Source organism: Macaca mulatta, chromosome 15 (genome assembly GCF_049350105.2).
Source record: "Macaca mulatta isolate MMU2019108-1 chromosome 15, T2T-MMU8v2.0, whole genome shotgun sequence".
Classification (NCBI taxonomy): Eukaryota; Metazoa; Chordata; class Mammalia; order Primates; family Cercopithecidae; genus Macaca; species Macaca mulatta.
This window is the reverse complement of record NC_133420.1, coordinates 8,494,223-8,520,014: the sequence shown is the minus strand read 5'-3', so window position 1 is coordinate 8,520,014 and position 25,792 is coordinate 8,494,223. Positions and strand designations below refer to the sequence as shown.

The 25,792-nt window shown below is 51.8% G+C and overlaps 1 long non-coding RNA gene across 1 annotated transcript; it reads right to left on the bottom strand.

The window, feature by feature from the left end:
• Nucleotides 1-9,139: 9,139 nt before the first annotated feature.
• LOC114672698 (uncharacterized) lies at nt 9,140-25,378 on the bottom strand. Its single transcript, XR_013405315.1, has 3 exons — nt 25,231-25,378; nt 15,096-15,213; nt 9,140-11,482 (listed from the first exon to the last, which is right to left on the bottom strand). It is a non-coding gene; the product is annotated as an uncharacterized LOC114672698 (long non-coding RNA).
• Between the last annotated feature and the right edge of the window lie 414 nt (nt 25,379-25,792).

Sequence of the window (25,792 nt, the reverse complement as noted above, 5' to 3'; positions counted from 1 at the left end):
TCCGCGGCTCTGCGGCTCCGGGGTGCTGGGGGTGCAGGGGGCGCGGCCACGGCCGGGCGGGGCAGGGGCGGGGCCGAAGCGCTCGTCTGGCACCTCCCCGCGTCCCAAGCGCCGCCCCCGCCCCCGCCCCCCCACTTCCTGCCCCGGTACCGCCCGCGAAAGTTGCGGTGGGCGGGGGTTGAGGCGAAGGCCCGGGTCCCGGCGACTTTCTCCGAGGGCGCTCGGACTTTGGGGAACCCTTCTCCATGGGGGAGCGACCTCGCCCTTGGAGTGATGGCCGGGCGTCCCTCCTGGGTGTCTTTGGGCCTCCGTGGAGGGCAGGAGGTGGTCCCTGTCGCGCTGGGCGCCCTTGCATGGCCGTTCGGAAATCTCAGACTCGGGAGGGGGCACCGGGCTGGGCCGAAGCTTCCTGAGCCCCCTTGGCCCATCAAGCCGCCCCAGCGGGATACCCGAGGCTGAGGCCGAAGGCGCATGGACCAGGACTCCCAGAGCCCTCTTCCTGTCCTCCGCCCTGGCCGGGGGCCCACAGGAAGACCCCCCGACGCTGCATAAAGGCCAGGATTCCCCAGCTTTTGGCCCAGAGTCCTGGCCACTCGCAGCTGCCCAGCGGGCAGTTCCTGGCGTCCAGGACGGAATGCGTGACAGAAGTGAGGGCAGGAAGGTGCTCTCCGGCCCAGGGTCGCAGCCGGCCCCCGTGCTGATCCGCCCTGATCTCCCTTCTGGGCCCCACCCTGGGTGGTGGGGGCGCGTTCTGTCCAGCTGGCAACGTGTGACGGTGGGAGGGGCTTCAAGGACAAACAGATTCTGCAATTGAAATTATATGGATCCTGGCTTAGCTGCCAGGAACCGCGGGTGTTCACTGCTGATTCACTGGGGGACCCCGGGCAAGTCTAAGCCCTTCTCTGAGACTAGCTCAGCCCCGGAGGCTGGGGTGCAGTTTCTGAGGGCTCCCACCCTGGACTCCGGTGGAATCCTGGGCCTGTACGAGCTGGGGCAGCACTGGGCAGCCCCCGGACCCCTTACCCCTTGGCTTCCTTGTGCAGGTGCCGGAACAGGGGGATGCGAGGAGGGAGCCCAGAGAGGGTCCCCTGGGCCCAGGGCCTCCGATGGGGCTTCTGTCCTGGAAATTAGCCTCTGCAGAGAGTCAGATTCGCCCCTTCTCCACTTGAAGTGGAAGCAGGGGGTCCCCGCTTAGGGTCTGGCCTGCAGCGGTAAACTCAGGCCAGGTGACAGGTGAGCCGGCGGCTCCCGTCTCTTGCCCTTCCCCGAGGAAGCAGCAGTGGGCACCTTTAGGGCAAGGGGGAGAGCCTTGCTCACCGGAGGAAGATGGGGCAGCAGATTGGACCCATCAGCATCTCCCTGAGAAATCAGAAAGCCAGGAGTGAAACCTGAGCCGGCCCCATCTGAGAGCCTGTGCTGATGCCTCCTCCTGCAAAGCCTCGACCCCTCGGCTCTAGAGTGGGGAGATACCGCTCCCGCCGGACTTGCTTGTGAAGAATGGACGGATAAATTATCCAGAGGCTTCCCACCGTGGTGGGACAGAAAGGGCTGAGAGAGGAAGAACTACCCACTCTCCCAAGCCCTCGCCTGGAGCACGGGGCATTGATGCACTAAATGTCTCTTTCCCCAGGTGGCTCCCTCAGCAAGAAGGGGGCCTCTGTCCTCACTGTCATTGGCCTACCTGCTCTGGCCAAGAGGACCGGCCAGGTCTAGGACCCAGGCAGCTGCCCGCCAATAATGCCATGGGTACCTGCTGCCCCCTGGTGGTGCTGTCACCACCAGGCACCTGGCTGCACCCAGGAGGGGCTGCACAGAAAATCTGGGGTTGACCCTGGAGAAGACCCAAGTCAGGAGACACAGACCTCACCACAGTGGCCCTGAGCCACTCAGGCCTCCCTGGTTTCCAGGTCCTGATCTGCATTATGGGGACATTCACCGGCCCTGTGCGCCTCCCAGAATCCTTGGAGGCTCTGAGGGTAGGATGGATGTGATTCAATGAATAAAAGCTTGGTGGGGCTTTTACAGCAGCTCATGCCTGTAATCCCAGCACTTTGGGAGGCTCAGGCAGGCAGATGGATTGAGTCTAGGAGTTCAAGACCAGCCTGGGCAACACAGTGGGGCCCTGTCTCAAAAATAAAACAGAAGGTAAAGAAAACAGGGCAGGAGCTCCCTTTGTAATCTTTAGTGTGGGTGTAATGAGCAGGTTGAGATTGTGTGGACCCAAGGCACATGCTGGGAAGACTAATAGAGAGGACACTGTTCCAGAAAATCCTACTACCATCCAGCCTGCTTGGACTCAGGGCTGTTCGCCAGGACTGCCTGCTGCACACCTCCAGGGGGCGAGAGTCCCATCACACCTTGGAGATGGGCTCCAGGGGAAGCTGCTTACACAGACTGCCAGTGAGCAGCTGCCAGTCCAGCCGAGTAGATGAAACCAGGAAGTGAGAAGTGCCAGCACGGGCCACATACCCCAAGTATGGGGGAGGGTCACAGGTGGTGGAGGAGGGCATGAGGCAGGGTACCCCCAGGGAGGGGACAGCAAAGCTTCCAGGAGAAACTGAGGTTTGAGTTGACAACCAGGGATTGATCACGGTTGCAGTGACTAGGAGAGGGTGACATGGATGGAGGGACAAGCACGGGAGAACTACGTCTGCCTGGAGTGGGGCTTGGGCAGGAGTTGATTTTTAAACCACAAAGGAATTGAGCGTCACCATGATCTCAGGCATTGAACAATAAACCGCAGTGTCCTCCTGAGCACCTGTCTCATCGTCCCCGGCAGCTATGCAGGCAGCAAGTCCCAGCAGTTCACCTTTGTGTTCTGTCCAGCATCTGCCTCCTCCTGGTCCACCCCCACCAAGCCCCAGGCCCCCTCTCCTTGGACCTGCTTCCACCCTTCCACCTGTCATCCGCAGCCAGCAAGGACCCAGTCAGCCCTCAGTGACACCCTGTCTCTCTTCTGCACAGATGGGCACCCTCTGGGCTCCCACCTCACTGAAGGTAAAATCTAGCAAATCACTGTAACTGTGTGTTTTGTTTGTTTGTTTGCTTGTTTTGAGATGAAGTCTCGCTCAGTCGCCCAGGCTGGAGTGCAGTGGTGCCATCTCGGCTCACTGCAACCTCCGCCTCCCAGGCTCACGCCATTCTCCTGCCTCAGCCTCCCGAGTTGCTGGGACTACAGGTACCCGCCATCATGCCTGGCTAATTTTTTTTTTTTTTTTTTTTTTTTTGTATTTTAGTAGAGATGGGGTTTCACCATGTTAGCCAGGATGGTCTCGATCTCCTGACCTCGTGATCCACCCGCCTCGGCCTCCCAAAGTGCTGGGATTACAGGCGTGAGCCACCGTGCCCAGCCGTAACTGTGATTTTTAAATGCAATATATTCTTTCACGGAAGCCACAGATGCGTTAATCTGATCCAAAAGCAGCTTATAAAAGGCAGTGTAATCGAAGGCTGGACATGGTGGCCCATGCCTGTAATCCCAGCACTTTGGGAGGCTGAGGTGGGCGGATTCCTTGAGTCCAGGAGCTCAAGACCAGCAACATGGTGAAACGCTGTCTCCACCAAAATGCAAAAATTAGCCTGGCATGGTGGTGCACGCCTATAGTCCCAGCTACTTGGGAGGCTGAGGTGAGAGGATCACTTGAGCCCAGGAGGCAGAGGTTGCATCGAGTCGAGATCGTACCACTGCACTCCAGCGTGGGTGAGAGAGTGACACCCCATCTCAAAAAAATTTAAAAAATAAAAATAAAAGGCAATATAATCTTATTTATTGACTTGTGGTATATTTTAACACTATCGCTATGTGAACTAACCTTATACTACATAAGATTGCACTTACATCGCACATTGTCACTTTCAAGTCGTTATATTTTAACAGCATTTATAGTTGCAGTAACCAATCCTGTGTCTTGAATCTGAGTGGCTGGCCTAGGTGATAGTCACCTCCTTTAAGCCACAAGCCACTCCATCACTTCTAGTCACTGTTACTGTATTGAGTGGTCCAACATAAAAACCAACTCGCCAAGCACATTGGTGAGCTGCCCAAGGTCACCCAGCAACACAGGAAAAAGCCAAGTCCAAACGCCAGGCCTTATTGATGCCTGTGTGTACCCCCAAATAGATGCTGCTGCTTAAAAGGCTTTCCATGCCTAGAACTTTCTGCTGTCCCTTGATGCACTGATTTGGGTGTGGAGGTGATGAGGGAGGGAAAATGATCTGATGTCTAGAACACATGGATACTGAGTCAGCAACAGAGCGCAGTGCTTGGAACCCACATGCACACACCCCCCACCATGGTACCGAAATGAGCCCTTAGTACAGGCAGGAGTAGCAGGGCTGAGGAACGGGAGCCAAAGGGTCCGAGTCTGACTTAAAGGAGGGAAGGGCAGCTGGAAGTGTCTCCACACATCCTGGAGGTCCTGGAATCCTGGTGACTCTTGGATCCTCGGGGTCCCAGAGAGGAGACCTTTGGAGGAATGAGTGGGTAAACAGGTGGCCGCCCTTGTGTGGGCCGTGTGGCTGGGCTTCTCCTCTGGCTTCTCTGCCCAGACAGTCACTCACACCATGAGTGATGCTCCACCTACCACTCAGCACGTCCTCCCTGTACCCAGGCCCTGAGCCAGGACCAGCCACACCCTAGGAGGTGAGGACTGTCATCCTACTGTGCTACAGATGAGGTCGGCTCACATAGCTTGAGTGACTCGGCCAAGGTTATGCAACTGGCAGAGTTCACATTCGAACTCAGGTCCACCTTCTCCCATGCCTCTAGCTGAGGTTTGCTTTTGTTTTCTGCTGATAAATAATGATTTCAATGGCAGTGGCACAAGACAATCTGAGTCCACAACCGGCCCCGCGCCCCCCTCCGGGGTTTCTGCAGAGCTGCCCTCATCAAATTGGTGTCCTCATTCGCTGGGCAGCCCCAGGGTCTGGACTGAACAGGAATACGTGTCCCTTAGCGTGTTACATGCCACAGTGGAAGCGCTTGAGAGTTTACCTCTCACTCAAGACTGTTTCTTTCCATACCGGCCTCCCCAGAGAACCACCATGCAGCCAGACTGGGCACTTTCTCAGTCCAGTTTTCCCCAACAAAACACCAAACCTGCTGCAGTCTCAGTACTTTTCATCAAAAGGTCCAAGACTCAGGGGACCGTTGTTCCACAGCCAGCATCCCAGGGATAGATTGAAGCTTCTTCAAAGGAGCTCCACCCAAGGTTGGAGTCTGTCCATCACCCCTCCACCTGTCCCTCCATCCATCCCATATCTTGTTATCCACTCTTCCATTCATCCATCTCTCAACCCATCCTTCCATCCATGCCACATTCCCCCACTCATCCCTCCATCCATCTCTCCTTCCATCCATCCCTCCCACATTCTTCCACCCATTCCTCCATCCATCCCTCCCACATTCCTCCGCCCATCCCTCCATCCATCCTTCCATCCATCCCACATTCCTCCGCCCATCCCTCCCTCCATCCATCCCACATCCCTCCACCCATCCCTCCCTCTATCCATTCCTCCCTCCATCCATCCCTCCCTCCATCCATCTCTCCCTCCACCAATCCCTCCACCCATCTCTCCTACATCCTTCCATCCCTCCCCATCTATCCCTCAACCCATCCTTCCATCCATTCTTCCACCTATCCCTCCCTCCATCCATCCCTCCCTCCATCCATCCCTCTACTCATCCTTCCACCCATCCCTCCACCCTTCCACCAACCCATTCCTCCACTCTTCCCTCCATCTATCCCTCCCTCCATCCATCCCTCCACCCATCTTTCCATTAATTCTTCCACCCATCCCTCCTATATCCCTCTATCCTTCTCCCATCCCTCAACCCATCCCTCCATCCATTACTCTCCCATCCGTCCCTCAACCCACCCCTCCATTCATCCCTTCCTCCATCTATCCCTCCACCCATTCTTCCAGCCATCCATTCCTCCAGCCATCCCTCCATCCATTCACCCATCCATCTCTCTATTCATCCCTCCATCCATTAAATTCATCCCTCCACCCCTCCCCCATCCATCCCTCCACTCATCCCTGTGTTCGTGCCTCTGTGTGTCCCTCTCACATCCCTCCACCCATCCTTCCATCCTCCATATAGAGAATACTGACTGAGCACTGGCTTTGTTCATGAGGAAGGGCAAGTGAATGTTTTGACTCTTCCCAAGACCACGGGATAAAGGAATTATTCTCATGTCCAAACCACATGAATGCACACATTGTGCAAATTCCATTTGTAGCTACATCATGCAAATTCAGCTGTCACAATTTCCTGGGAAATTATAGGTGTAGAAAAAGACCATCTGGCCCACCATCGAGTCAGAGTATGCCTGACTGAATTATTGGGTGGGGGCTTTTAGATTTTGTTTGAAAGGGCAAAATATAGATTTTTTTACTTCTTGTTCAACTTTCAAAATTAAGTCAAATACCATAATCCATGGAACGTACCCTAACCTGAAATCTTACTGCCAAATGGCCATTGTTTGGACACCTTCTAGTGACTATTTAGGAGACCAGGGGAAGTTTTCGGTGAGCACTGCCTTGAGTCTTTGAGCTCATGAGTTCAGGGTCACCTAATCAAGGCTTTAAGGAAGGGTAGAACAGTCTTCCCTCCGTGAACGTGAATGGACTTCATGCACGTGTAGGCTGGAGGCTGGGCAGCGTGTTGGGTGGACTTGGGATCTCTGCCGGAGCCCTCTCATCACAGCCCAGCCGGCCAACCCAATGCTAGAGAGGAAGGCGAGGCCCAGTCCAGCTAGGAGGATGAGCCAAGCCCCACATGACCGGCTGTGAGTTATGGGCATGGGTTATGAGCTTTGCGATGCGAGGGGGAGGCTGGGGAGCCTCCCCAGTGTGTTCCTTGGCAGGCTCAGCCTGCCGAACTCTGGAAGCTTTGGCTCTTATTGAAAGGGAGGCAGCACACCCTGGTGTTAGGAAGACACGCCCAAGGGACACCGGGCTTTGAGCCTGCCCATGCCCTTAATGGAGTTCAATGCCACCCTGTCCTGGGCCCCTCCAGCTGTCCTCTAGCCACAGCACCTCCTGAGGGGCAGTAAGGACACTGCCAAGGAGACATGGCCACCCCTACCCTGCTAGACAGCACCCCTGCCAGACCACAGTTCACGTAATCCAACTCTGGGCCATTTCTGCCACCCCCAAAAGAGACCCCGTATCCCTTAGCTGCCCTCCTCAACCCTGCCCACCCTCAGCCATGGCAACCACTAAGCTGCTTCCTGTCTCTATGGATTTGCCTATTCGGGACAATTCATCTCAGTGAAATCAGCCAACGTGTGGCCTTTTGTGCCTGGCTTCTTCCCTCCAGCTCAATGCCAACTTCCCCATTCACCACGAACGTGCACCAGGAAGGACTTCATTCCTATTCATGGCTGACAAATAATTCATTGTAAGTGGAATCAACTTTAGTAATACACTGTACTTGACCCAGTATATTTGAAATATTATCATTTCAATACGTAATCAATGTAGAAATTTATTAGAGAGACGTTTGACCTTCTTTTTTCTCACCAAGTTTCAAAATCCAGCATGTGGTTTGCTCTGATAGCATATTTCAGTTTGAACCCTAAATTTTCATCAGATCCATTTGATATGTATTTAGGTTTCACAGAATTCACAGCTGAAAAAGTAGATTTGCATACCCGAATTGTTTCAGATAAACTTAGAAGTTTGCCAAAAATGGAATTGAGTATCAATTTTTAAATTAATTAAAATTATAGGCCAGGCATAGTGGCTCACACCTGTAATCTCAGCACTTTGGGAGGCTGAGGCAGGATTGCTTGAGGCCAGGAGTTTGAGCCCAGCATGGGCAACACAGTGAAACCCCATTTCTACAATTTTTTTGTTTTAAATTAGCCAAGCATGGTGGCACACACCTGTGGTCCCAGCTACTCAGGAGACTGAGGGGGGAGGATCGTTTGAGCCCAGGAGGTCGAGGCTGCAGCAAGCAATGTTTATATCACTGCACTTTCACCTGGGAGACAGAGCAAGACCCTGTCTGAAAAAACAAAAAACAAATTAGATAAAGGTTCAGTTCCTCAGTCAGACAAGCCTCATTGCAAGAGCTCAGAAGCCACACATGCCTGGTGGCCACTGATGTCTTGAACTTGGGCTTAGGTCTGCCTGCCTGAAGCCTGGCTCTGCCCACACCAGCATGACCTTCTGTCTCCTCTCCCATGAGTGGCCATATTGCAATCTGCCCCACCCGTGGCCATGGGGGTTCTGGGAGAGCAGGGATGTAAACAGTTCTGCACTGAGGCTGACCCCTATGTCAATACAAGAACTCAAGGATCTCTACTCAAGAGACTCTTCTCCTCCATCAGCTCAGACCTGGGCCAGCTTTGCCTGTCTCTGGGAGACTCAACAAAAGCAGGCCTTGGAGGCTGCTCAGATGTACACACATACATGTGCACGTGCACGTGTGTATGCTGGGAACTGGGGAGAAAGTGTGGGGTGATACTTCCCCAAGGATTGGCCAAGCCTTTCTGGGCTCTTTTCTCCATCTGACCCCCATCCCCACCTGCAGGAAGAATGACCCCTTTAAATCTGATCATGTCCCCTGCTGCTCAAAGCCCACCTTTGTGTCTACATAAAACCTTGCACACCTGTATTTATAGGAGCATTGTTCAAAACAGCCAAAATGCTGAAACAACCCAAAAGTCCAACAAAACAAAACAAGAGGCCGGGCGCAGTGGCTCACGCCTATAATCCCAGCACTTTGGGAGGCCGAAGCGGGTGGATCACCTGAGGTCAGGAGTTCAAGACCAGCCTGGCCAACATGGTGAAACCCCATCTGTACTAAAAATACACACACACACACACAAACAAAACAATAATCATTAGCCAGGCATGGTGGCAGTCACCTGTAATCCTAGCTACTTGTGAGGCTGAGGCAGGAGAATTGCTTGAACCTGGGAGGCAGAGGTTGCAGTGAGCCGAGATCGCACCACTGTACTCCAGCCTGGCAACAAGAGTGAAAAGAAAGCAAACAAAAAACAAAACATAGATAAACATATGATGGAATGTTACTCAGCCTTAAAAACGAATGAAGTTTTCTGATCCATGCTACAACATGGATGCACTCGAAATTTTGTGTTCAGTGAAAGAAGCCAGACACAAAGGCTACACGTTGTATGATTCCATTTCTATGAAATGTCCAGAACAGGCAAATCCAGAGAGACAGAAAGTAGATTGTGAGGGGCTAGGGGGTGGGAGGGGGTGCCAGGAGGTGGGGGTGGGGAGTAACTGCTCATGGGTACAAGGGTTGGGGAGTGATGAAAATGTTATAAAATTGATGGTGGCGATGGCTGCACAACTCTGTGAATATACTAAGAACCGCTGAATTGTACACTGAATTGTATAGGTGGATTGTACAGTATGCGAATTATATTTCAATAAAGCTGCTTGCTATATTTCAAAACAAAACAACAATCTTGGGTCCCCCTGCCCTCTGAGCACATCCAGCCTCCTGGTCATGATTCTCCAGGCCCTCTGCACCCCTCACAGCCCTCTCTAATTTATGCCACTCTCTAGACCCACCCCAAATCCTACACTCCTCTTGCTCTTGAAATTCTCTTCACACCCAGCTGTGTCTGGCTTTGCCCAGCAGTGGGCCCATGGGAGGCTGGTCCCCCAGGAAATGTATGTGTCTCCTAAAACACAGCTCAGCCATCTTTTCCCTCAGGGACCATCTCCTGGCCTCCCCAGTGCTCTCTGTACCTTGCTTAGAGGTCCTGCAATGTCTACCTGGGTGTGGGGTGGTCTCCTGTGGGCTTGACCTGTGGGTTTACCTCCTTTGTGTCTTCCCAGCACCCAGAACAGGGTCTAGCATGTCTCTGGGCCACAGAGGCTGCCACCGTGGCCTCTTGCCTCCTGGGGAGGTCTCAGAGGTCCCGGAGGGCGCTGTGTTGTTTCTGAGCACAACTGGTGGGAGTTCAACCAGAATGAGTTCATTCTCCCATCCATCCATCCATCCACCTACCCATCCATCTACCCATCCACCCATCCATCCACCCATCCATCCATCCCTCTACCCATCTATCATTCCATCCTCCCACCCATCCATCCACCCAGCCCTCCATCTATCCATCCACCCCCTACCCATCCACTCATCCATCCATCATCCATCCATTCATCCACCCATTTATCCACCCATCTACCCATCCACCCATGTGTCTATCCATCTACCCATCCATCCATCCACCATCCATCTGTACATCCATCCATCCATCCATCCATCCATCCATCCATCCATCTGTACATTTATCCATCCATCCACCCTGTGCAAGGCCTGGGGAGATGCAGAGTCAGTCTAGGATTGTCACAGTGTCAGGAGGGAGGTGTCAGATGTGTCTGAGAAACAGAGGCTGCCGCCCTGGCCTCTTGTCTGCTAGGGAGGTCCCAGGGGTCCTAGAGGGTGCTGTGTTGTTTCTGAGCAGAGTTAGACACCTGCAGATGCCCTGAGCCCCCTCCTATCCCACTGCACACCCCGAGCTTCATGCTGATGGTGTGTGGCAATTGTGCTGAACCTGGCAGAGGTCCCCAAGGCAAGTGTCCTCCCAGGGTCCCCAGGCTTAGCCTGGCTCCAAAGGAGTGAGTTTTGCTGCTGGGGCCAAGGTGAATTTCTTGGCTGCATCCTGTGGAAGAATTTGAAGGTCCAATTGCAGCTTCTGTGAGGCCCGGGGTGGGCTCAGCCTGGAGATGTTGATCTCAGACCCCAGTGGTGGCTGTGACACATCCAGGATGGGAGGGGCCGGTAGGAATTGCCTCCTGAGACTGGAAACCCCTTGAGAAGAACCCCAAGGTCTGGCCTCCCCAGCCTCTCACACATGCTAGGGGCTGACTGTAGGAGAGCTGGGGGCTTCCCCAAGTGGGGGCTCCACCCAGTCACTCTGAGGTCCTGGGCAGGCCAGTCAAACCTCTGGCCTCTGGGTGAAATGGGCACAGCAGGTACCCAGGGCCCTGAGATGGCTGCATGCCCAGCGCTGAGGACAGCTGACCCAATCCCGGCTCAGGGCCCATACAGTCGCCTCCAGGGTCCTAGTTCGGGGCTCCATGCTCGCCTGCCATGACGCTAGGAAGTCCCTCCCATAGCCATCTCCATTTCCCTGAATGGTCCAAGCTCCCACGGGCTTACTCGGCAGAGGGTGGACCCACTTCTCTCAAACACCGGTGGGGCCGCCCAGGGTCTCAGCGCCCCTGCCACGAAGAGGGCGGGCAATGGGGAGGTGGATGTTCAGCCCCTGCATGTCATCTGCAGCCTGGACAGTTTCCCTCTGTGTCTGTCGCCAGGAACCTTTGGCCCAGAGTGCGGCCCAGCTGGCCTGGCTCCTCCCAGGCCCGGCTGCCTCAGACGTGAGCTTGGAGGTGGCCACTCTGAGACCTCTGCTCACACCCTCGCCACTGCCACCTGGACATGGGGCCGTCCCACGGCGACAGGCACATGCACCAAGACAGGCGTGTCCTCCTGCGGAACATTTAACTTGAGTCGCACCAGGCACTGCGTTATTATTTTTCCTCCCCCCACCCACGGTTTCCCTTTTCTGTCCCTGCAGAGCCAAAACACAGGTCACGGTTGTCATGATCTGTCCGCCTCGGCATCCCAGAGCGTCATGAACCCGGCCAGCTTTGTACCCAGGTGCTGATCACTGATGCTGTTACTGTGCTTGGAACAGGCCTTTGTCAATGGCCGCCATCCCCACATACCCACGCCCAACTGTGTCCCCGCCCTCCTGCTACCGTGGCCCGAGAGGGTCAAGCCGCGCTGTCAGCCGCGCCCCAGGAGGCAACTGCTGGCTTCGTGGCCCCACCGCCTTTTCTCCAGGTGGAATGGACCCTGCTATGCCCCAAGAGCCAGTGGCGTCCTGCCCCCTCCCCTCTCCTCCCACCACTTGGTGCCTGGAGGAACCCAAGGACGCTGACCCCTGCATGCTATTACGGGCTGGATCACCTTAAGGAACCCCATTGCCGAGGGCAGGTGGGCACTGAGAGTCCCTAGCACAAGGGAGCAATCATTAAAACCTTCCCCAGTGGAGAGCTGGGATGAGATGCCCATGGGAGGGAACATACTGGCGGGTGCGACGCCTCAGACTTTCGAGCAGTGGGGGTTCATCCTTAGACGAGTGGCCGTGGATGGCTGTTGCAGGGAGCCCTGAATGCACTGAGGAAAGCCAGCGAGCAGCTGAGGGCCATTCATCAGCCTTTCCGGGGAGGCAGGAAAGCCAGAGGACCTCTTTGGCAGCTTCTGTAAAGAGGCTTTCAGGCCGGGCGCGGTGGCTCACGCCTGTAATCCCAGCACTTTGGGAGGCCGAGACGGGTGGATCACGAGGTCAGGAGATCGAGACCATCCTGGCTAACACGGTGAAACCCCGTCTCCACTAAAAAATACAAAAAACTAGCCAGGCGAAGTGGCGGGCGCCTGTAGTCCCAGCTACTCGGGAGGCTGAGGCAGGAGAATGGCGTGAACCTGGGAGGCGGAGCTTGCAGTGAGCTGAGATCCAGCCACGGCACTCCAGCCTGGGCCACAGAGCAAGACTCCGTCTCAAAAAAAAAAAAAAAAAAAAAAAAAAAAAAAAAGAAGCTTTCAGCTCTGGTGGCTGCCAGAGAGAAAAAGCTGAGATCCGGCCCAGCCCGAGCTGAGGAGCTCCAGAGAAGAGCAGATGCACAAGCTTAGCAAGTCTTCTTGGTCAACAGCAGGACCCTGACTGGGACCCAGTGTGGCCACAGACTCAGGTCAGGGACACCTAAGGCAACACACCTGAAAGTCATACTCCTTACGACCCCTCTGAAACCTCTGGGCCTGGCCCAGTGTAGGGGCTCACACCTGTAATCCCAACACTTTGGGAAGCCAGGCGGGCAGATCACCTGAGGTCAGGAGTTTGAGACCAGCCTGGCCAACATGGTGAAACCCCGTCTCTACTAAAACTACAAAAAAAAAAAAAAAAACCTGGGCGTGGTGGTGCCTGCCTGTAGTCCCAGCTACCTGGGAGACTGAGGCAGGAGAATCGCTTGAACCTGGGAGGCAGAAGTTGCAGTGAGCCAAGATGGACCACTGCACTCTAGCCTAGGCGATAGAGGGAGACTCTGTCTCAAAAAAAAAAGAAAAGAAAAGAGAAAAAAAAAGAAACCTCTGAGCCTGTTAGAGGCTGGCCTGGGCCCCTTGCTGGAAGCTGCCCGAGGCCCCTTCCTAGATGCAGTGCCACAGGTCAGCTTCAGGCAGACAGCACCTTGGGCTATTGGTCTGTTCTCTAAACTAAAATTTAGGAATCATAGCTTTTCTTTTCTTTCTTTTTCTTTTTCTTTCTTTCTTTTTTTTTTTTTTTTGAGACAGAGTCTTGCTCTGTTGCCCAGGCTGGAGTGCAGTAGCAGGATCTCAGCTCACTGCAACTTCTGCCTCCTGGGTTCAAGTGATTCTCCTGCCTCAGCCTCCCAAAGTGCTGGGATTACAGGCGTGAGTCACTGCGCCCGGGCTCTTTTTTTTTTTTTTTTTTAAGACAGGGACTCACTCTGTTGCCCAGGCTGGAGTGCAGTGGCATGATCACAACTCACTGCAGCCTTGGCCTCCTGGGCTCAAGCAATCCTCCTACCTCAGCCTCCCTAGTAGTTGGGACTACCGGCACACTCAGCTATTTTTTTAGGTTTTGTTTTTGGTTTTGGTACTTGGATTTTGTAGAGACAGGGTTTTGCCATGTTCCCAGGCTGGTCTTGAACTTCTGGGCTCAAGCCATATGCTCACCATGGCTTCCCAAAATGCTGGGATTACAGGCATGAGCCATGGCATCTGGACTTATTCTCATTCTTGAAGAGCTGTTTCAAAAGTATCCCACACCATAGACATAGCCATTGAATTCTTTTTGGGGCGCCATCTGGAACCCCAGAGACTTTCACTGGGCTCCTCCTCCCAGGGGACCCCAGGAGACCACCCTTTGCCCCATTCCCTGAGACAAGCAGTATCTTCATTGCTTTTTGCCACAGCCTGGCCAGATAGACAATCCCAGATTCTCCCCATTTTTTTCTGCACCAATTTCTGCATTAGGGTTTGCGGTGGGTTGAATGGTGGACTCCCAAAATATACGTCCACATCACATCCCTGAAACCTGTTCGTGTGACCTTGTTTACATAAAGGGTCCTTGCAGATGTAACTAACTAAGTATATCATCCCTGATTATCTGAGTAGGCCCTAAATCCAATGATGTGTCCTTGTTAGAGATAAACAGAGGAGAGACAGACAGAAGAGAGGGATGCTCAGTGACCACAGAGGCAGAGACTGGAGTGATGCCAAGGAAGGCCAAACATTGCTGGCAGCCTCCTGAAGCCAAGAGAGAGGCACGGAACAAAATACCCCCAGAGCCTCTGGAGTCGGGGGAGCCCTGCCAACCCCTTAATTCCAAGCTTTTGACTGCCAGAATGGGAGAATAAATATGTCACTGGAAGTCACCAAGTTTGTGACTTTTTTTTTTTTTTTGAGACGGAGTCTGGCTCTGTCGCCCAGGCTGGGGTGCAGTGGCTGGATCTCAGCTCACTGCAAGCTCCGCCTCCTGGGTTTATGCCATTCTCCTGCCTCAGCCTCCCGAGTAGCTGGGATTACAGGCGCCCGCCACCTTGCCCAGCTAGTTTTTTGTATTTTTTAGTAGAGATGGGGTTTCACTGTGTTAGCCAGGATGGTCTCGATCTCTTGACCTCGTGATCCGCCCGTCTCGGCCTCCCAAAGTGCTGGGATTACAGGCTTGAGCCACCGCGCCCGGCCGACATTTGTTACGTAGCCCCAGAAAGCCAACACGGAGCTCTTACCTGCGAGTCAAAGGATCCAACCCCCTACGAACAGATGAGGAAAGAATATCAGTAGCTCATGGTATCTCTAGGAAGCTCACAAGCCCAGGCTTGGAAATGGGCAGGAGCCATGGAGTCTGGAGAGCAACAGGGAACACAAGCCAGTCCAGGAGAAGCCCCTGCAAGCGTCCCGAGGCCAAGACAGCCGGATGGAGGCCACCACCCAGCCACAGAAACCAGACGGTGCTGCTGTTGCCACATACTACTTCTTAGAAAGGACTCACGAAAGGGCCAGACGCAGGGGTGCACACCTGTTACCCAAGCACTTTGGGAGGCTGAGGCTCACTTGAGCTGAGGAGGTTGAGACTGCAGTGAGCTGTGATTGCACCACTGCACTCCAGCTTGGGCGACAGAACGAGACCCTGTCCCCTAAAAAAGAAAAGAAAAAAAGAAAGGAGTCACTCCGAATAGCACACATTCAAGAGGAGAAGGCTTAGGCTGCAATTTTTTTTTTTTTTTTTTTTTGAGATAGAGTCTTGCTCTGTTGCCCAGGCTGGAGTGCAGTGGTGCGATCTCAGCTCACTGCAACCTCTGCCTCCCAGGTTCAAGCAATCCTCCTACCTCAGCCTCCTGAGTAGCTGGGATTACAGGCGCCCGCCACCACACCCGGCTAATTTTTGTAATTTTAGTAGAGACGGGGTTTCACCGTGTTGGCCAGGCTGGTCTCAAACTCCTGACCTCAGTGATCCACCCACCTCGACCTCCCAAGCCACCACACCCAGCCTGTTTTGTATTTGTTTGGAGATAGGGTCTCACTCTGTCCCCCAGGCTGGAGTACGGTGGTGTCATCATAGCTCCCTGAAAACTTGACTCCCAGGCCTTGACCTCCAGGTGGTCCTCCTGCCTCAGCCTCCTGAGTAGCCAGGACTACAGGTGTGCAATACCGCCCTTGGCTTAGGCTGCAGTTTTGACGAGAGAAGTGTCAAGGCATTTGGCGTGTTTAAATCCAAAGCAGTCCATCCTCTAGCCATGAATTGTTTATATTCCTTGCACATGCAGAATACACTCACTGCTCCCCGCAAAGCCGCATCTATCACGGCCTCCTGCTCTGGTGACGTAATGAGGTCCAGGTGCAAATGAGAGGCCTCAGTGCAGTTTACCAGTTACAGTTCCTCTCCATTGCGGACCGAAGACTAAGAGGCCGACTGTCTGCCCCACACCCAGTGACTACACACCCAGTGGACACAGGACAGGCTGCTGTAGACCCTCCAGTTCGAAGAGTGGGAATACAGGCCCAGGGGAGCGCACAGCAGCCCCCCAAGTCCATCTTTTCTCAAAGCCAGCGGGGCACTTTGCCACTTCCTTCGTGCAGGCTCCAGAAATGATTCCTCATGGCTCTTGGCATGAATTATTTTTCCTTCCTGTAACTGTGACACGGTGTCCCGCACAACATGGCGTCTGTGTTGGGCGTCGAGTGGTATCGGAGGGCTGTGTTGTGTTTGTTGTTGAGCCTAACCTCATCCCTGCCTTAGAAGCTTGGAGGGAAAAGGTCTCTTTTCATTCCGTACCTTCTCTATCCCATTGGGGCCAACCTGGCTGTGTTGATCCTAGTCCAATTCTCTCAAAATCTTTGTAGGAAGTGGGGTAAGTGACTAGGATCAATGAAAAAGCCATCAAGTTCACTGTTCCTAATGACCATCAGCCATTCTTTCTGAATCACTGTTCCTCAGGTGGAACAGTCATTCCTGTGAATTTCCTGAGCTGCCAAAAAAATTTTACTCTGACGATTTTTGCGCATTTTTAAATGTGCCTTTATGAAGGGGCAGAATTGGGAGTTCCTTGCTCCACAATTTTTGCTGAGAGCCTTGAGCAAGCCACGATTAACTTTTTAAAAACTGCTTTATTGGCCGGGCGCGGTGGCTCACGCCTGTAATCCCAGCACTTTGGGAAGCCGAGGTGGGTGGGTCACCTGAGGTCAGGAGTTCAAGACCAGCCTGGCCAGCAAATTTGCTGGGCGTACTGGCACGTGCCTGTAATCCCAGCTACTCAGGAGGCCGAAGCAGGAGAATTGCTTGAATCTGGCAGGTGGAGGCTGCAGTGAGCCGAGATTGTGCCATTGCACTCCAACCTGGGCAACATAAAGGAAACTCAAAAGCAAAAACAAAAACAAAACAACAAACCAAAAACTGCCTTATTGAGATATAATTCACATACCATAAGATTCACTTATTTAAACTGTATAATCCAAAGCTTCCTAGTATATTCACAGACCTGTGCAACCATCACCCAATCGAAGTTTAGCAGATTTTCATCTGTCTAAAAGAAACCCCGTTCCTATTAGCCATGACTGTCCATTCTCCCCCACCCCACCCAACCCCAGCCTCTGGCAACCGCAAATCCACTGCCTGTCTCTCCGAATGTGCCTGCTCCAGACAGTTCACGGAAACGGAGTCATACAATCTGTGTACTTCGTGTACACTGTTCTCAGGTTCACTGGTGTGTTCCAGCCCTTCACTTCTTCCTAATCCCTTGATAGTATTGCCTGCATGCATCCACACTGACTCTTGAGCAGTTGCAAATGTCTGGCTGGATGGTTCAGGATTTGGAAAGGAATGGATTGGGATCAAGGTGTCTGGCAGTTCTGGGACCAAGTACCAGATGGATGGCTGTGGGGACTGCTGTGCCGGGCCAGTGTCTCTGAGGCCAGTTCGCTTCAGAGGGGCTCAGATTTCCATAGCTGCCCCCTCTGCAGATACCATCAGCCTCTTTTCCTCCACCGAGGAATTCAAGGATGGTTCCTCTGATTTGGAAAATGACACTACCACCTGGCAACTTGGTGTCCTCATTCCACTGCATCAAAACACCGATAAGCAGGGCCAGGCACGGTGGCTCACGCCTATAATCCCAACACTTTGGGAGGCCAGGGCAGGAAGATTGCTTGAGTCCAGGAGTTCGAGACCAACCTGGGCAACATGGACAAACCCTGTCACTACAAAAACAAAATTAAATAAAAAATTGCTGGGTATGGTGGTGCACGCCTGCAGTCCCAGCTACTAGGGAGGCTGAGGCAGGAGGATCATCTGAGCCCAGGAGGTGGAAGCAGCAGTGAGTTGTGATTGAACCACTGTACTCCAGCCTGGGCAACAAAGCAAGACCCTGTCTCAAAAACAAAACAAAACCAAGAAGTATGTGTCTTTACCAGCTGGGATGATTGATGCCTAATGCCAAGTTCAAAGTGAGTCGCGGCTCCACACTGAGGCTCAGGATATGCGGGAGCCCAGGGGATTTTCTGACGTGTGTTTTAGCATTTCTACCCAACAGTAGAGGCCAGTAGAAAGCTACAGCAACTGAACACAAACATATAAAGGGCAGGGTAATCGCGGGTTCATGCCCCTGGGGAACGAAGGCGTAAGTCAGCCTGCTGGCTAAAGAACCCTCAGCAGCCGAGATGCTGCTGGCTGGTGCAGGAACCCTGGCAATGCCCACTGCATAATACACTGTGGCCTCAGGACTGTGATATGCTATGGTCTCGGGACTGGTTGCAGGAACAAGGTTTGTAACAGCTCCGTAGATTCCCTTACCTGTTAAGTGCATGTATGTTTGGATCTAGCTATTCCTTTTTTTTTTTTTAAGATGGGGTCAGGCCGGGCGCAGTGGCTCAAGCCTGTAATCCCAGCACTTTGGGAGGCCGAGACGGGCGGATCACGAGGTCAGGAGATCGAGACCATCCTGGCTAACACGGTGAAACCCCGTCTCTATTAAGAAATACAAAAAACTAGCCGGGCGAGGTGGCGGGCGCCTGTAGTCCCAGCTAGTCGGGAGGCTGAGGCCGGAGAATGGCGTGAACCTGGGAGGCGGAGCTTGCAGTGAGCTGAGATCCGGCCACTGCACTCCAGCCTGGGCGACAGAGCGAGACTCCATCTCAAAAAAAAAAAAAAAAAAAAATGGGGTCTTGCTCCCCTCCCCCAAGCTGGAGTGCACTGGCGTGATCATGGCTCACTGCAGCCTCAAACTCCCAGGCTCAATGATCCGCCCACCTCAGCCTCCTGAGTAGCTGGGACCACAGGTGTGTGCCACAACACCTGGCTAATTTTGGTTTTTGGTAGAGATGGCACCATGTTACCCAAGCTGGTCTCAACCTCCTGGATTCAGGTGATGCACATGCCTTGGCCTCCCAAAGTGCTGGGATTATAGGTCTGAGCCACCACACCCAGTCGAAACCTATTCTTAAATTAAGAAAGTTTTTGTTCTTAAGATATCGGGACCGGGCACAGTGGCTCAATTCTGTAATCCCAACACTTTGGGAGGCCGAGACGGGCGGATCACGAGGTCAGGAGATCGAGACCATCCTGGCTAACACAGTGAAACCCCGTCTCTACTAAAAAATACAAAAAACTAGCCGGGCGAGGTGGCGGGCGCCTGTAGTCCCAGCTACTCGGGAGGCTGAGGCAGGAGAATAGTGTGAACCCGGGAGGCGGAGCTTGCAGTGAGCTGAGATCCGGCCACTGCACTCTAGCCTGGGCGACAGAGCCAGACTCTGTCTCAAAAAAAAAAAAAAAAAAAAAAAAAGATATCGGGACATCGGCGTTTCCTGAAGTACTGGGTCTGTTTAGTTAGTAAGCATCATTAACTTGTTCCCTCAGCCATAAGAGTGCTTCACCTCCTGGGAATGTGACCCAGCAGGTCTCACTGTATTTTCCTCTCATTCAAGATGGAGTCACTCTGGTTTGGACACTTCTGGCAGCTCCATGGGGTCCCTCCTCTAAGCATCTAGGTTCTCATCATTCCAACCTCTTCCCTTTGTTCCTTATCCCTAGGGGTAGTGGTAGTCGCTTCCTGCAGGTGCTACCTTTACCTTTAGGATATTTTAGAGTTATTTTTTTCTTCTGAACTTAACAACTTTGTACTTAGCGAACAATTCCTTATATTTATTTCTCCCTGTTCAAATGATTGGTGTGGTTTCTCTCTTCCAAATAGACTCTGACTAATATAAGTTCCATATCAATCATATGTATTGCAAATTTCTTCTCACGTTCTGTGGCTTTCTTTTTCACTCTTAAAAGGTATATTTTTAATAAGCTTTAAAAATCTTAGAAGAGTTTGTTTTACAGAAAAATTGCAAACATGGTACAGTATCCATATAGCCCCAAAACCAATTTTCTCTATTGTTGACATCTTACTTTGGTGTGGTCTGTGACAATTAATGAACCAATATTGATACATTATTAACTCAAGTGCATACTTTACTCAGATTTCTGTAGTTCGTATCTATCTTTTTAATTTAAATAGTGAGATTTAAATAGTGAGGTTTTCAATTCATAAACTTTCTCCATTTAAAGTTCTTGTGAAGTCCTGAATATTCCTAGGTATTTTTTTAATTTTTAATTTGTGTGGGTACATGGTAGATACATATACTTACGGAGTACATGAGATGTTTTGACGCAGGCAGGCAATGTGGAATAACCACACCATGGAGAATGGGGCATCCATCCCCATTTCTAGGTATTTGATCTATTTTGAAATTATTGTAAATGGAATCTTTTTTTTTTTTTTTTTTTTGAGACAGAATTTTGCTCTTGTTGCCCAGGCTGGAGTACAATGGTGCAATCTTGGCTCACTGCAACCTCCTCCTCCTGGGTTCAAGCGATTCTCCTGCCTCAGCCTCCCAAGTAGCTGCAATTACAGGCATGCACCACCATGCTCAGCTAACTTTTTATATTTAGTAGAGATGGGGTTTCACCATATTGGTCAGGCTGGTCTCGAACTGCCGACCTCAGGTGATTTGTCTGCCTTGGCCTCCCAAAGTACTGGGATTACAGGCATGAGCCACCACGCCTGGCCTGTAAATGGTATCTTTTAAAAATTTGTTTTCTGGCCGGGCGCGGTGGCTCACGCCTGTAATCCCAGCACTTTGGGAGGCCGAGGCGGGCGGATCACAAGGTCAGGAGATCGAGACCATCCTGGCTAACACTGTGAAACCCCGTCTCTACTAAAAATGCAAAAAATTAGCCGGGCGAGGCGGCGGGCGCCTGTAGTCCCAGCTACTCGGGAGGCTGAGGCAGGAGAATGGCGTGAACCCGGGAGGCGGAGCTTGCAGTGAGCCGAGATCGCGCCACTGCACTCCAGCCTGGGCGACTAAGCGAGACTCTGTCTCAAAAAAAAAAAAAAAAAAAAATTGTTTTCTGCTTTTTGCTGTCATTTAGAACAGTAGTTGATTCTGTAGATTAATTTTCCATCAAGCAACCTTGTGTCAACCTTGTTGATGAAAAAAAAAAAAAGCTGTAAAATATTTTTAAAAGTTTATTCTGAGCCAATGAGTGACCATGGTCCAGAAAACAGTAATCATGTGAGCCACCGCACCCAGCCGATAATTCTTCTTCCAATGTGGCCTAGGGATGCCACAAGATTGGACCCCCCTGGCTGGGCGTGGTGGCTCATGCCTGTAATCCCAGCACTTTGGGAGGCCGAGGAGGGCAGATCACAGTCAGGAAATCAAGACCATCCTGGCTAACATGGTGAAACCCTGTCTCTACTAAAAAATTTTAAAAATTAGCTGGGTGTGGTGGCAGGCACCTGCAGTCCCAGCTACTCCGGAGGCTGAGGGAGGAGAATGGGGTGAACCCAGGAGGCAGAGCTTGCAGTGAGCTGAGATCGCGCCACTGCACTCCAGCCTGGGTGACAGAGACTCTGTATCAAAAAAAAAAAAAAAAGATTGGACCCCCCTGTATTAGACTCTCATTTAATTTCTCCTAAATCCAGGAAAGGCCTAGAAAGGAAAGGCCAGGCTCCTAATGGAGATGCTTTAGAGATGTAAATTTCCCCCACAGAAGACGGCTTTGCAGGGACATTCCAAAATAAGTCAAATAAATATATTTGGGGGCTAGGCATGGTGGCTCACGCCTGTAATCCCAGCACTTTGGGAGGCTGAGGCTGGTGGATCACCTGAAGTCAGGAGTTCAGGATCAGCCTGACCAACATGGTGAAACCCCGTCTCTACTAAAAATACAAACATTAGCTGGGTGTGGAGGCATGCACCTGTAATCCCAGCTACTCGGGAGGCTGAGGCAGGGGAATTGCTTGAACCTGGGAGGTGGAGATTGCAGTGCGCCGAGATCATGCCACTGCACTCCAGCCTGGGTGACACAGCGAGACTCCATCTCAAAAAAAAAAAAAGAAATACATTTTGGGGTAAAATATTTTCCTTTCCTTCAGGGTCTGCTATCTGTCATGTGATGCTATACAAGGGTCTGGTTAGAATTTAGTATCTTGTTGCCATAAAGAGTCTGTTTTGGCTGGGCGTGGTGGCTCACGCCTGTAATCCCAGTGCTTTGGGAGGCTAAGAAAGGTGGATCACTAGGTCAAGAGACTGAAACTATCCTGGCCAACATGGTGAAACCTCGTCTCTAGTAAAAATACAAAAATTAGCTGGGCATGGTGGTGGGCGCCTGTATTCCCAGCTACTCGGGAGGCTGAGGCAGGAGAATTGCTTGAACCCAGGAGGCAGAGGTTGCAGTGAGCCGAGGTCATGCCACTGCACTCTAGCCTGGCAATAGAGCATGACTCTGTCTCAAAAAACAAAACAAAACAAAAACTCTGTTTTGTCAATGTCACGACCTCTATTTCAATGATGCTGGTCAGTGGTGCCTAAATTCCAAAAGGGAGAGGGAAGAATGAGGCATGTCCAGCCTCCCTTCTTGTCACGGCCAGGAATGCTGTTTTTCAGGTTTCTCTGGGGTTCCCTTAGCCAAGAGGAGGTCTGTTCAATCCATTGGGGGGGCTTAGGATTTTATTTATTTGTTTTTTTTAATTTTTAAAGCCTTTTTTATTTTTATTTTTTTTTTTGAGACAGAGTTTCACTCTTGTCGCCCAGGCTGGAGTGCAATGGCGTGATCTCAGCTCATTGCAAACTCCACCTCCCGGGTTCAAGCAATTCTCCTGTTCCAGCCTCCCAAGTAGCTGGGATTATAGGTGCCCACCACCACGCAGGCGGATGGATCACGAGGTCGGGAGTTTGAGACCAGCCTGACCAGCATGGTGGCACATGCCTGTGATCCTAGCTACTTGGGAGGCTGAGGCAAGAGAATTGCTTGAACCCAGGAGGTGGAGGTCGCAGTGAGCCGAGTCCAGTCTGGGCCACAGAGTGAGACTCCATCTCAAAAAAATCAAAACAAAACAAAACAAACAAACAAAACAACAACAAAAAAACCCCAACCTTTTGTGTAAGAGCCAAAAATCAAAATCCAAAAAGTGAGGTTAGAAAATTGACTTACCTCTAAGTTTTATGTATTAAGCTGAGTCAAAAACCAAAATCCAGAAAGTGAGGTTACAGAATTGACTTATCCTAAGTTTTATGTATTGAGCTATCAGCTATTTAGGTATTTGTGAACCGTCTTTGATTCAGAGGGTCTGAACACATTTTATCCCTCGAAACCAGCCCTTACAATCTCATGAGTTACCTCTTCTGCAATCGTCCCTGGGCCTAGAGGGAGGGTGCTTGATATCAAATCAGATTGGGGCCAATGGGATTTTAAGTCATTTTCAGACTCTGGAGATATCAGGCAGAAAGAGGGGGTAATCTTCGTTTTTTACTTAATTGTTGTAGCTATAAAATAGCTCAAAAGGAAAAACGGTTTTTTGACTCGGGAAAACAAAATATAAGTAATGTTTCAAACAGAAATATGAGTTCTATATAGTTTTGACAACAATAGGAAAAGGAAGCTTACAGGTAACTATTCAAATTATTTAGTTCAAGGCATAGAACAAATCATATTAACTCAGAGGCAAATTTTTTGTTTATTTTTTGAGATGGGGTCTCACTCTGTCACCCAAGCTGGAGTGCAATAGCACAATCTCAGCTCACTGCAGCCTCCGTCGCCTGGGTTCAAGAGATTCTCCTGCCTCAGTAGTAGCTGGGATTATGGACGCTTGCTGGGATTATGAGCGCTTGCCACCAAACTGGAGTACTTTTTATATTTTTGGTAGAGACAGGGTTTCATCACGTTGGCCAGGCTGGTCTCGAACTCCTGACCTCAAGTGATCTGCCCGCCTAGGCCTCCCAAAGTGCTGGGATTACAGGTGTGAAAAACCACACCCCGCCAGATAGAGGCAAAAGTGTTCAATGGGTCTTTGTATACAGGCTTGTTCTTGTGTCTCTTGAAAGCAGTTTATCTTCAGTTGCTGTCTTTTCCCAGGTCGAAAGACTGAGAAATCACGTAAGATTTAAACGCTTTCAAATTTGTTGAAACTTATTTATGGTCCAGCACGCGATCAGTTTTGCTAAACGACCTGTGTAGGTACTTGTAAAGAAAGTGCGAGGCAGACGGATCACAAGGTCGGGAGTTCGAGACTAGCCTGGCCAATATGGTGAAACCCTGTCTCTACTAAAAATACAAAAGTTAGCTGGGCATGGTGGCGGGCACCTGTAGTCTGAGGCAGGAGAATCGCTTGAACCTGGGGGGCGGAGGTTGCAGTGAGCTGAGATCGCACTACTGCACTCCAGCCTGGGTGACAGAGCAAGATTCCCTCTTAAAAAAAAAAAAAAAAAAAAAAAAAAAGAATGTGCGTTCCACAACTGTGGGCTTAGTGCTCACGCTAAGCATCCTCCTTGGATGTCTGCTATGCTCATTTTCTTTCTTTTCTTTTTTTTAGTGATGGGGTCTTGGTCTTTGGTCTCAGTTGGAGCGCAGTGGCATGATTATGGCTCACAGCAGCCTCGAACTCCTGGCTCAAGGGATCCTCCTGCCTCAGCCTCCCAAGTAGGTGGGACTCAGAGGTAAGCCACCACACCAGGCTCCATTATGCTAGTTTTGTTCATTGGCATTGGAGAAAACCATAAAATTAGGGGAAAGGGGTAGATACTAAGAGTGTTATTGGAGTATGATTGGAGGTGGAGTGAAAAAGGAAGTAGATCTCGCGTTCATGGGGCTGCTGAGGAGCCCAAATGAGCACTATAGAGGCCTGGCTTGGTTGGGTGAGATGGAGAAATTCAAGACCTTTTTTTTTTTTTTTTTTTTTTTTTTGAGACGGAGTCTCGCTCTGTCACCCGGGCTGGAGTGCAGTGGCCGGATCTCAGCTCACTACAAGCTCCGCCTCCCGGGTTTACGCCATTCTCCTGCCTCAGCCTCCCGAGTAGCTGGGACTACAGGCGCCCGCCAACTCACCCGGCTAGTTTTTTGTATTTTTTAGTAGAGACGGGGTTTCACTGTGTTAGCCAGGATGGTCTCGATCTCCTGACCTCGTGATCCACCCGTCTTGGCCTCCCAAAGTGAAGACCTATTTTTGAGACAGTATACCCAGACATTTAATTAATTAAAAATAATCGTATCCATTATTGGGAGTAAGAATGCTAATAGAAACAGTAACAGCAGTGGCAAAAGTAACTACACAAGCAGAATTGGAAAACCACCAAGATGGTAAGGCCATACAGTACAGCAGTGTCTTACTAACACGGTTGTGGGCGTCCCCACTCCTCCTCTTCCTCCTCCTCCAGCTCCTCTTCCACGTCTTCCTCCAGCTCCTGCTCCTCTTTCTCTTCCAGTACCTCCTCAGCCCCTTCTCCTCTTCCAAACCCTCCTCCCTCCTCCGCTCCCAGCCCCTCCTCCTCCTCCAGCCCCTCCTCCTCCTCGCGCAGACCCTCCTCCTCCAGCCCCTCCTCCTCCAACCCCTCCTCCTCCTCGCGCAGACCCTCCTCCTCCAGCCCCTCCTCCTCCAAACCTCCTCCTCCTCGCGCAGACCCTCACCATCCAGCCCCTCCTCCTCCAACCCCTCCTCAAGCTCCTCCACCTCCAGACCCTCCTCCTCCAGCCCCTCCTCCTCCAGCCCCTTCTCCTCCAGCTCTTCCTCCAACCCCTCCTCCTCCAGCCCCTCCTCCTCCAGCCCTTCCTCCTCCAGCCCCTCCTTCTTCAGCCCCTTCTCCTCTAGCCCCTCCTCCAGCCCCTCCTCCTCCAGCCCCTTCTCCTCCAGCTCTTCCTCCAACCCCTCCTCCTCCAGCCCCTCCTCCTCCAGCTCT